This window comes from Pangasianodon hypophthalmus, chromosome 22 (assembly GCF_027358585.1).
Source record: "Pangasianodon hypophthalmus isolate fPanHyp1 chromosome 22, fPanHyp1.pri, whole genome shotgun sequence".
Lineage (NCBI taxonomy): Eukaryota > Metazoa > Chordata > Actinopteri > Siluriformes > Pangasiidae > Pangasianodon > Pangasianodon hypophthalmus.
In genome coordinates this window covers 18,869,453-18,882,066 of record NC_069731.1, presented here as the reverse complement: position 1 = coordinate 18,882,066, position 12,614 = coordinate 18,869,453, and the positions used below count along the sequence as shown (strand labels likewise).

General features: G+C 40.2%; 1 long non-coding RNA gene across 1 annotated transcript in view; it reads right to left on the bottom strand.

The window, feature by feature from the left end:
- LOC113541128 (uncharacterized) overlaps nucleotides 1-12,614 on the bottom strand; it is a 138,033-nt gene that overhangs the window by 52,287 nt on the left and 73,132 nt on the right. The gene's annotated exons all lie outside the window — the stretch shown is intronic.

The following is a 12,614-nucleotide window of genomic DNA, read 5'->3' as shown; positions in this document are numbered from 1 at the left end:
CTTGGTTAAGTAAAAAAAAAAAAAAAAAAACATGAAATGTTAGAGAGATATTAAGCTGCCCTGTCGCCCATCATCACATCTGAACATTTTGATCCACAGCTTATTTCAGCCCTGGATATTAAGCAATTTTGCTGGGCCTTTAATGGGATTTGAGTCCCTGGGGTTGAGCCTCGCAGAGATGGCCACTTCTTTACATTACCCAGTCAGGTATGACACTCTCCGCTCGCATCCCTTCCCCTCGGCCCAGTGGGATAAATAATAAATGAAAGTGGTATTTGAGTCTTCAAATCATCCGAAGGGTCGGAAGCCCTTCCTCCCTCCTGAAGTTTGTGGCCTCACCATGCTAAAGGTTAGCCATTCGGACCTGCGCAGCGGTTTGGGAGTTTAGTTTATAAACTTCTCACAGGGAAGCCATTCGGGGACTTTTTATGGATGGTGTGAACGTCCTTGGCTTCCTCATCAGGGGACAGGGCTGAAGTGAGACGGGAAGAAGGCTAACATGCAGAGGAAAAGTTAGCGTTCTCCCAGAGTGTGTGTGTGTGTGTGTGTGTGTATATATATATATATATATATATATATATATATATATATATATCGGCAGATAAGCTGGTACTTTGTATTGATTTTCCCCGAAGCCTATAATCTTGAAGGCTTGTAAGAGAAGACGGGGTAAATATCATTTTATTTGTCCAAATGGGTTTTGACTATGTGCAAAGTGGACACAAAGAATTTGGACAATATGGAGCAGACCATTTTGCCTAACAAACTGTAAACGGTTTATTTGGCTAATTAAATGAAAATTTTAAAGACAAGAAATCATTGCTGTCTGGTAATGGAATTAAGCCGTTTAAACGAGTCCCGGTAGACAAGCTTTATATGACTCCATGAAATTTTATATATTCCATCTCATCTTAAGACTTAATAATTAAATTCATAAGACCACCTTCATGTCAAAGATTGTGATTTATCCAATCTATCCAATCACCTACTCTTGGTTAAATATTTAAATACTCAATGCACAGCCATCGTTAGAAATATTTCACTGACGCGCTGTACTGTGTCAGCTTCTTTTTTTCTGTTGCTGTCTTTGCAGCATGGGCTATTTTGGGAGAAAGCTTATTAGCTAAGGTCAACTAATTATTTGTACATTTAATTAAGCTTGCTCGTGTAGTTACTCTGACCACAGAGCATGCGATTGAGTTAAGTGACCTTGTTTAACCCATTTCATCATTTGTCTTTGGACCGAGGAGATTGGTATCTGTGAGTGGAACAACAGACCGTCTATTAGCTGGCGTTCGGAATGATTTAAAACAGATGGGATAATGTTGAACTGTTATCAAAAAAGCTTTGGGAAAGTAACGAATATCGTATTCAAGTCATATTCACAAGTCATATTTTGAATAAGTTTTGAAACTATTAACAGAGAAACTTTCAGTCTCTGAGAATTCCAACATGAACACACACACACACACACACACATAAAGAGTGTTTGGGATACACTATACGGTTAAAAGTTCTTGAAAGTCGAAGGGAGGGTGCAAGGGGTCTAACTTGCGCCCATGGTGCATCACAGGCATAAACTCTCTAAGTTGCATGGAAAACCCAGTTTATATTCCCACAGATGTCTAACAAGCAGAGGATATGGTGCGAGATTATAGACAGGGCCAGATCAATAGCCTGCTGTCTCAGAGGCATCAATATAGATTATGAATCACAGCGAGGAAGTAGTGAGGATGGCTGGTGCTGGCAGCTCTGAAGCATTTTGTGTGTGTGTGTGTGTGTGTGTGTGAGACTGCTTTATTAGACCCTTTGTTTGGATAAACACATGCCGTAGGAGGAGCGATCACCGCTTTCGGCCATCTTTTTTACATCACGATTCGTACTGATGGAATGTATGGAACGTCTTGAAGCCATGCGAAAGCCAAATTACATTACAGCTCTCTTCATCTCTTTTTCTTTTCTCGCTCCTATCACTACATTCACCGGTCTTACAAGGTCTCGTGTACAGTTCAATAGCACTTGACTTGACTTTCCCGAATCAATGAGGCGGCTCAAAATTCCTGACATCAACATGCCACGTCGTGTGAAATCTCAATTTGAAGAAATGGAAGAAGAACCACAGTTCAGTTAGAAGAAAAAATCCATACTGTTTGTGTGTGTACTTTGGGTTGGGATTTGCATCTGCAATGCAATCAATTACATGAACAAGTTTTCCGTTAATATTGCAACATGTCCACATGCCAATGAGCCAAGTTTGGTGCCGATAGTGTGCGAGGTTACTTAAGCGCAAACTAAACATGACATCTTCCTCACCCCGAGCACCGGAGGAACAGCTAGCAGCGCAGCACCAGCAGCCCTCGGCTCGTTACCTGAAAGATTGTTATTGAATACCTGTCAAAGGTTAACGGCGCCAGAGGTTGCCCTGCCGTGACTTAGGAGGTGGGAATGAGGTCACTGAGAGCAGGACTGCATAATAAAAATGTGCACAACCCAAATCAGAGGTAAATTAAATTAAAAGATTTGCTTAAATAAGTGCAGATGGAGTTCGGAAGGTTTTATTTTTGGAGCCAGAGAGGGACACAAATATAGTGCATTAAATAAACATAAGAACATGAGAGAGACTCCTTTTTATTACTGAAAAGCAAGCAAAGACCCATGGAAAACCTCAGAAATAAGACGCTGATCCAAGGCCACTAAATGGGGAGATTTCCGACTTACTGGAGAAATGCATATTATCTCCACAATTGTTTTTACTTCTTGTTCCTGATTTCCTCTTTCTTTTCTTCCTTCTTATTTTTTTTTCTCCACAAGGTTCCAGTGCTGTCAAGGTCGGCAAGAACACAGGACGCTGGAAATGATTAATCTGTCAATCTACATCAAAGCTTCCTGCTGGGTGCCCTCCCTGTAGCCTCTCCTGCTCAGCAGCGAGAATGATAGGCTGTGTATTCCCGTCTTCACCGCTACACCTTTCCACGCTTCCACTCTCCTGCTGCCTGCAACGTGATGACAGGCTAAAATACAGTGCATAAAAATTACTTGTTGTAGCCTATTTTACATCTGTGCTGTACCCCTAGACTGCACTTCCTCTCTGCATGTCCCAGTGGCAGAGCCATTTCACCATATACAATGATTACTGCTATTTTCAAACCTGTGTGTTCAAAACCATCCCATTTCTACCTGCCACCCTGTCAGAGACTGCTAAAGAACAATAAACATCTGCACCATCCGCGTAGCAGACAATAATCTCATGAACTGATATCACATGAAGGATTTGTAAATTTGAGGTATATATTTCCAGAGCGGTAAAGTGTTTTATTCCTGACATCTAGGAGGAAATAGGTCACGTGTGATCCTACAAATTTGATTCAGCTGAATAAATGAAAATATACCTTCAGCAAAACAGCTGGAGTGACAGCGTCATATGCTCAAGTCCACCTTGCTAACCATAAATTACACCACCACCACCACATCTAGCAACAAAGCAGCTCTAACTGCACCAGAAGGTCTTAGAGAGACTATGCTTGCTTCAAACCGCTCTGCACTGACAGACTTGGTGACGAGAAGCTCCGGGAGTGTAGTCATTGGCCAGCTGACAGGCCTGTATTTGTGCCTGACCTGTCTTTTGTTGCCTGCCGATTCTATCTCTGAGGGGAATGATAGGAACGGCGCTCCATGCTGCTGATCCTAGGTTCGGGTTGCGTGGGTAATCTTCTCGTCTTTCCTCTCCTGTGGCTTTGAGCTTTACTTTGCAAACACCACCATGAATCCATGCTTTTGTCTCCACAGCAACCCGACACCGGATTTCTTAATTAACATCCAGGTTCCGGACAACTAATTTATCGGAAGTCCCTTTTTTCTGGGTTAATTCCCTTTTGGAAGAATGTGCAAATGTAATTACAAGTCTGAGACGTCTGAGATCTCATAATTATACGTGCCTGTCTAGTACAATTACCCGCTACCTGTTAAATACATCTCTGGGCTGATTAAAAGCAGATATTTGGCTTTGTTTAACTTAGTAGTTGTGTAATTTGGAAAAGGGATACGTTCAGTCCTAACCTGGCATACAGGAGTTTGCTTTAAAGAGTTACCATGCAGTTCAAACCTCCATTCCTGGACCAACACTAATATTCTTAAAACAAGGTTGGATATGTCACAGGGCTGTTAATTTCTGAATTCTGATTGGTCAGAAAGTTTTGATCAATAAATCGTGATAAATAGTGCACCTGCAAATCACAGGTTTATATAAATACGCTGGTTCTAATATGTTATCGTTTCTATAGTAACAGCTTATCCACAGGGACTTGTATGGCGGATGCATCACATAAAAAGATTTTTAAAACGTTATCATTTATATGGTCACGTATTCTGTAAGGCGAAATGTGTTTATTTAACATTTATGGAAGGAGTCTCCAGTGTCAGCGCTTTGTAACACTCAGAGGTAATGCTGTAACTCTGTACGTTTTCTGACACCTTCAGGACAAAGGAGTTTTTTTCACTTTGCAGTTTCTCGCTAAAATGACATACTGTGATTTTTTAATGTTATCACCTTCAAACAGAGAAAAAAGAGAGGCCGGTGAGGAAATGACTTGAACTGAACTGACTTGTTTCATGGATGGTGCACATCATCAAACATAACTGTAAATGTATAGTAAGTATGAAGTGTCATTCTTTAATAAACAAAAGGTTTTTGCTGTGGTATAAAATGAATAAAACACTCTGTGGAGTGCTGTTATAGGAAAACACATCTTCAAGGTGCTAACAGTAACTCGGCTTCATGTCAGGCAGCATCTATCCACCTACTCATTGATTATTTTCCTATAACAACATGAGTTTATTCCTTACTTAATGTAGGGAGAAGCCTATTTTTTCCTCACAGTGTTTCTCTGCACTGAAATTCTCATGTGTCTTCATGTAGACTTAATCAGAGAAAATCTCCCTCTCACATGTACTGCAAAGTAGCTAGTGCACCACATCACCCATGCAATGAACACACGCTAATTGCAAACAAGCAACGTGGTTTAGTAAAATTTAAAACAAACGGCCCAAAACAGGGACGAAATCATTAGATCTTTATTGGGATCTTAATTAGACCTTATGAGATCCAATCTGTGTCAATCAGCCATGCTAAACTGTATTCCTGAATACAGAAATCCCTGGGGAAAACTTGATGCTATCTGAATCAGACACACTGGTGTGTGTGTGTGTGTGTGTGTGTGTGTGTGTGTTTCATCTCTCCACTGCTCTGTGCTCACCAGGTTCTGTTCCTGCTTTAGTGAACCAATGAAACCATAATAAGTATTGATTAGCTCATTACTGTGTATTATTTACTGGCTTTGGGCTTGCACTGTGCTTTAAAGTCAGCACGTTAGAAGTCGTTAGCGCGAGTTAGGCTGGGGGGGTTGCTGCAGGTTTCTAGACCTCGGGGATCCCAGTACAGCTGATTCAGGGGAATCTGGAGTCTCAACATACGCTCTGAGACCTCCCCTCACAGGATTTATAGGAAGGAGGATGCAATCAGAGGCGTGAGCATGATGGAGATATGTTTACTTCCAGTAAAGCCATTGCGGAATGTGCAGAGCGAGTGGAAATTAAATTCAGATTCAGAAGGGAGATTGGGGGGGAGGGGGGTGAATGTTGACAGGGGTGAAATATTTTTTTTTTTTAAAAAATATGCAACAAAATCAAACATTAAAAAAAAACCTCTTTGGGAATCTAACCAACACATCAGAGATAAGACTTTTTCAGAGAAAAGAACGGTATTGCTTACAATAAACAGATATAATCGAAGGCCAGGGCAGTAATTTGCTTGTGTGTCAGAGCTCATGTGTGTCACAGCCCCCGCCTCTTCCCCATTACCTAACGGCAGTCTGCTTTCTCTCCTCAAGAGCACGGTGCAATGGCCAGATAATCAGAGATCAGGCAGATAAATAGAGTTTGATTTCAGGGGACAAGGTCACGGACCGAACGGACACAGGTCGAAGTCAGGTGTCAGAGTGAGCGATCTCTTCACCTTCCTGCACTCAGAGGACTGAGCGCATCCGTTTAATTCACATGCCATTTACGTAATCTGCTTCACGGAAGCAGGGCATTAGAGCGTTTTTGCGTGTGGCGACACCGCTCTTCTCTGTGACCTCTGGAGAATTAGTCCAGACGCGGTGTTTAGAATATTTTTCAGCCAGTGTTTTCCGATACGACATCAACGCGAATTAGCATCACATAATAAGATGGCGGGGAAAGTAGGGCTGAAGAAGGGGACAAGTATTAATTTGGGACTGTGCAGAAACTGACACTCCATCCTCCAGCCCTGAGGCAGTATTACTTCAGATGCTCCTCCTCACACACACACACACACACACACACACACACACACACACACACACACACCCTCCATTCCTTCTTGATGGACGAAATGCTGTCTCCATAGCAATTACCTAAGTCTTTTATCAGTCATTTCAAAGGAGGAAAATTAGAGCAATTGTGTCAGGACAGTCATATGGGCAGAAATTGCACACTTACTCGGACCACTTACGTCTCTGACTTTGTTCCCGTCTGATGAAGGCTATTGTTCTCTGCCGTGGCTTTCAAAGCTTGATTGGGCTTGAGCAGATGTACTGTACCCAAAAGGGACGCCTTTTGTTTCCTCTCACAGTGGCTTTATATATACATACATATATATATATATATATATATATATATATATATATATATATATATATATGTATATACACGTGTGTGTATATATACACACACCTAATTGAATATAATTCAGAATTCAGGTTTATATTCATGTAAATTCAGAGAGCTTTTAAAGCATATCATAGCATTTGTTTCACTGCCTATAACAAAAAAAGAAAAAAGTAGGTGCTATTTAAGTGTAGAATTCGAATGATAAATCAGGCATTTTTGTTTTAGTAATTAAAGAGTGTGTCTTAATTATCAGACTTAAACATTTTCCCCTGCAGAGGACTGATATTGCATATTTACTGAAATTAGCTGAGGAAGTTAAAAATCAGGCAAATTAAAATGAGCAGGATTTAACCGGTCAAAATCGTGTAATTAGAAAAAAAGGAGAAGTGTAATTGCTGAGAAGAGCTAATCCAGTGCCCCGGGTGGATGGAGAAAGCTCTGATGATTTCCTTGCAGGGAAACGTTAAGTCAAACATTGGCTTAAATGCTAGCGATCTTCAGCTCGGGGACCTGCCAGCCTAATCTATGGCCAGTTCACTGCTCGTGATCCTATACTCTATCTGTCTTAGCATATTGATTTCCAAGCTGTCTTATTGGTTCCTAACATAATTATACCAGGAGCAGGTCTCTTAGTGCAGCTAATACTTTTACACCACAGCATCAAGGGAAGCTTATATCCATGTCATTTATTCAGCCCGGGGACTGAGACTGCTAAAAGGCGAATTTGAGGATTTTCTAAAATGAAAGTGTGAATTAAAGACAGTCTGAACAAAATCCACAAATCGATATCTTTTTTAAAGAATTCAGATTAATAAATGTGCAGTAGATTTCATACAGAAGCATTGCAAATGAAATAAAACCAATTAAAGGAAAGTACAGGCTGCATTGCACTTCATCAAAAAAAAAAACCCTCATGGATATAGCGAGAGTCATGGCTTTGTGTCAAAGCGCAACAACTCCCCTGTGTCTCATCTTGCAAAATTAGCAGTTTAACAGTGCAATCATTAAAAGAGTAGTGCTGATTGGCTCTTCACTGCATATGCACATACTGTCAAGGACACTCCAGCGTTTCCCATGTCTCACAGGAGGGAGGAAAAAAAGAATAAGCAAAAAAAAAAAAAAAAAAAGGTCAAAGACTATTTATTTTTCTCTGCCTAATTGTTGTCAGAATCTGACCTGAAACTGCATGCAGGTATTTTTCAAAGTCAGGAGCAGAGATGGCTTTGGCCATTTATCACTGTTTATTTCTGAAGCAGCCATGCAGCGCGTGTGAAGGACTGTTTCATCTTTAATTATGAAAATGTTGCTGTTAATGGATACAGGTGCCTTGTAAATAAGGAGGCGCCCTGTGAGAGAGACAAATTAGAGGTTGGTCATTGGTCATCTAAGGCAGGTGAGTACAAACACTAGCAATTTGTATTACTAGTTATGCAAACTCAATCCAGTCCAGTTTAACCTAGAGAACTGATACGGCTTGAAAAATGAAGCAGGAACAAAAAATATATAACAAGCAGACAGAGTGAAATGGCGAACATGGACATGCAGGACCGCTCATCAATTCTTCGCATGCTCAAAAAGGTTCTTCACAATACATTTTTCATAACGTCAACAAAAGGAGCGGGCAGCATGTGACACAATAACAATCTGTAGCTTTTAAAGGCAGGACTGTCACTGCGATATCTCATTTTGGTTTTATTCATTTCTTCACAGCAATGGTAAGTGTGAGGCAGCCTCTCTTCTCCCTGGAGAGAGGGAGCAAGCTGAGGCAGCTGTGCATCCATGTGTGTGTGTGTGTGTGTGTGTGTGTGTGTGTGACTGAGGCACGCTCAAGACACAATCCACCGGCCATCAGATCACACTGCAATCAGACATTCCTGCATCTTTTCACTCTTCGCTCAGAGCAGGGGGATCAGTGATCTCAGGCCAAGGCACCACCTCAGACAGCTGTGTGTGTGTGGGTGTGTGTGTGTCTGTGAAGTCTTTGTGTTTTCCATACGGAATGATCATCACAAGATAATACACGCACCAGGTTCAAGGTTTTATCTTCATGTTTCTCCTTTAAAACACATTACTTAAACAGACACACACACACATATATATAAGAACACAAATATTGTCCCGAAGTCGACTTTAAACTTTTGGGTGTCAAAATGTATCGAGTGAAAGAGACGAGAAGCAAAACTGCTGCAGTGGAAGATCTAATAATAAAGCATTAAAAGTTAAAAGCAACATTAAGGAAAGCAGCGTCGCAGAAAGTACAAAACACATTTCCATGCAAGCTGTTATTTGAGTGAAGCCATTTATCTACGATGATCCTAGCTCGTGGCAATCTTGAAAGCCGCGTACATCCGTTTTAATAAAATCGCGTTGCCTCAATAGAATTTTTTTATGCACATATTCTGACAAGGTGAGGTATTAATTCACACTGTACTCGACACATTTTGTAAATGACTTTCCCTTAAATCATTCGCAATGTCTAAAAGCCTGGGAAGAAATAATGATTTTTTATTAGATTACCGTTCTTTAAGATGCATTAGACAAATAGCAGGAAATAACACTCTGCGGCCTGGTAATGCAATAAACTTCCAATTATAACACTTATGTACAATAAGTGGGCTTCTACAGCAGAGCTGCACACAAATCATTACATTTCTAATGCAGCCTGGATGTGAAGGCTTTAGACGGTCTAATATGTTTATCCATCATAAACAAAATGTGGCGATCGTCCCAAAACTGTTTGGAGAGGACGTGATATGACTGCATCAATCATCTTCGGTGCTGTAAATATCTGAGGGTTATCGTCAAGTCACCACGAGCATCTGTTTCATTTCTCTTCACGGTGTCCTGTATGTTCTCCGAGTCCACGTGTGGTGACCTGGGAAAACCCTTCGGATGTCAGTGTGGCTGAAACAGCCAAAAAGCTCAGGGTTTTCTACCAAAATTTGACATCTCTGCTTTAAGAAAACAGAAATATATTTCCACAAAATGATGTAGAAGTGCTCCTTATTACCTTTCTAACCTTATCTCTCTAAACTTGGCCTTGTGCACACATCATGTTAGGTAGATAAGGAGCTAATTTTAGGAATGTATGATGAATGAAGATAGACCGTTTTCATGGTCATGTTCATTAGTTTTCACATATAATGCAAACAGAATCAATTAATAGCGTTTGTTTTTCAGGAATTCAGTGTGCTGGTGTCTTTCAGTGCAATTGGTTCGGAATCTTTAGATGCAACTTTCTCTCTTTTTGACTTCTTGACAACTTTAAAATGCTGCAACTTCAATTTCAGTTCCGGAGAACATCATATAGTAGAAAATGTCAAAATCTGACCATGTGAAAGGTTTTCCCAGGCCACCACGCACATGCCAGAGCACAATCTTGTTGTTTTTATGTGCATTGCGCTTGTGTATCTGGTGTTTGTATGGCTATTGGTTCATAAACACGAGTCCAGTGTTTGGCTGGAGGCTGAGCTGAGCACCCCGTCTGGTCTAACCACTATCATGCAGAACAGAGTGGCTGAATATCCCACGAGCCCTCCGCTGGGCCTTTACAAGCGTCAAAGGCTACTGTTTGGCTTCTCCAGCAGAGGGAGAGGAAAAGGGGACCAAAGATAATGAAAGTAAACATGCCGAGACCCAATAGTACACTCTTCTTTCAAATGAAGTTTTTTTCCCCTCTGTCTCTCTCTCTCTTTTTTTTTAAAGTGAAAAACATGTTATTCAGAGAGAGTCAACCTGCAGGGACCAGCTGAGAGACACAAAGGCTGGTGGATGATTGAAAACATCAAACGCTGGTGTTTTCCACCCTGCTGGTGTGGCCTCCGAGATCGCCTCTGAGCTCGAGATGCCGAATTGAACCCTAATGATATTCGAGTACCCTCTCTTTTTTTTTGTTTTGAGAAAATACACTGTTCATGCGGGAAATATGCCATTCAAACAACATCAGCGCTCGACACACAGGCAACACATTTAGTATTTATTCATTTCCTTTCTTCGTGGGTTTAATAAGCTTCCTGGGGACTTGCAAAGAAATCTTTTTTTTTTTTTAGCAGGGAACTTGTGATGTATGTTATGCATTTCACATAAAAGGCTGGTTGAAATTGTTTAAAGGTCAAACTCAAGCAGGATTTGGGAGGACGGTCACCTGGATATCTGGCTCACACCTTTTATTCAGTCAGGTGCTTCTCTAGAGTGTTTGCACATTTACATTCCTGAATAAAAAATCAGATAAAGCGCAGTGGTTATAGAACTAAAATTTAACTTAGGTATTGGAAAAGTGGATGAAAAAAGAAACATATAATATAGTTTCATTTGAGTTTCATTTTAAAGTACATTTCCATCATATTAAAGTATATAGCATACAGAAACTTTTGTCTCAACAGATCATTTTCTGGTTAAATTAATGAGCTTTAAACCTAATAAATCTTTATTAAGCACATCAAGACCACCATAAGCATATTTTTGTATTTAGGTTCAAGTTCAATGTAATTCATTTCTTTTAAAATGAATGCAGACTACTACAAATGCAACAATATGTGACATAAGAGGATGGATATTGGTTACATGTTTTTTAGTCTTTAATCTTTGGCTTAAATAACATGACAACCAGGATAATAACCCATAAAACAATCAGAGATAAAGGCCTTCCCTGAGAAACATACAGACAAAATGCAGACACAGATACTGAGAGTTTTATAATTCAACCTAAATTTAACCCAAACAGGAACAAGAGGAGAACTTAAAATTCTCTCTTTCAGCCTTGCTTTATCATCTAGCCTAACATAAGATTTGTAAGACTTTCATATCTAGTTTTATTTTGTGTGCAGCTTTGAAGCATTAAGCAAAAGTTATATTCTTGTTTCTTCAAACTCAGTATTCTCCAGTGGGAATACAACTTTTTTATTCCACACAAAATAAATCCAAAGACTGACTTTTAGAGTTCGGTGTAGCCACCCTGTTTATCTCTCTTTATCTTCACATTTGAATGGTCATACTGAATAAAATATCCAGAGTTTCAGTGAATCAAACTAAGCACGTGAAAAATACTGTAGCAGAACCGACCAACGTATGAAAAAAAAACTGTCTGCAGTTCAGTGACACTCGGAGGAAAGCGCTATCTGCCCTCTTCCGCATACATGAGCGCACAGATGCCCATGATGGTCGCTGTGATTGACAGGGGAGAGAAAGTTATGTTTTTCCTCCCACCCAGAGAGCAAGACCAGTTCTGCTCTCTGGTACTCCCAGCCATGAATGGGTGTGGCATCACCAGGGTTCAAACGCTTGATCTCCAGACGATAGGGCAAATTTCAGCATCAGTAAGAAACAGAACAATCCTGTCTCACAGAAATAACATTCACATGCAACTTATCTGCAGCACCTTCTATACAATTAATATCAACATTCTGTCACAAGCATACGTTGTCAAACTTTCACTTGAATGCTCTGTATGTCATGTTCTGCACCAATGTAATTTATCAAAGCCCACCTCTACCACTAAGATCAGTATGTAATATAATTTTACCTCTTTTTTAAACATATTGAGTGTAGCCCACATCATGTGTAAAGTTTGTGGAACCTGTCTGTCGTCTCTGTAGCCTGAGGAGTAATCCACTCCCACCCTGTTTATACTTTAGGAGTATTATTTAAGCTACAGAGATTTTCCAAGTTTTTAAAAAAATACCTGCACTACGATGTGTATTCATGTCACATTTGCATGTGACTTGCAAGGTTGCAGTTGTGTTTGCCAAGAAGAGGAGAAGTTACTTCATGAGCCTGGTAAATCACAAGTCAAGAGTTTGGTTAAATTATGATGGTGAAAGTTTGATACGTTGCTCTGCAACATATGCTTGTGACAGAATGTTGATATTCATCATATAGAAGGTGCTGCAGACTGGTTTGGAAACAAAACATAACTACTTCTATTACTA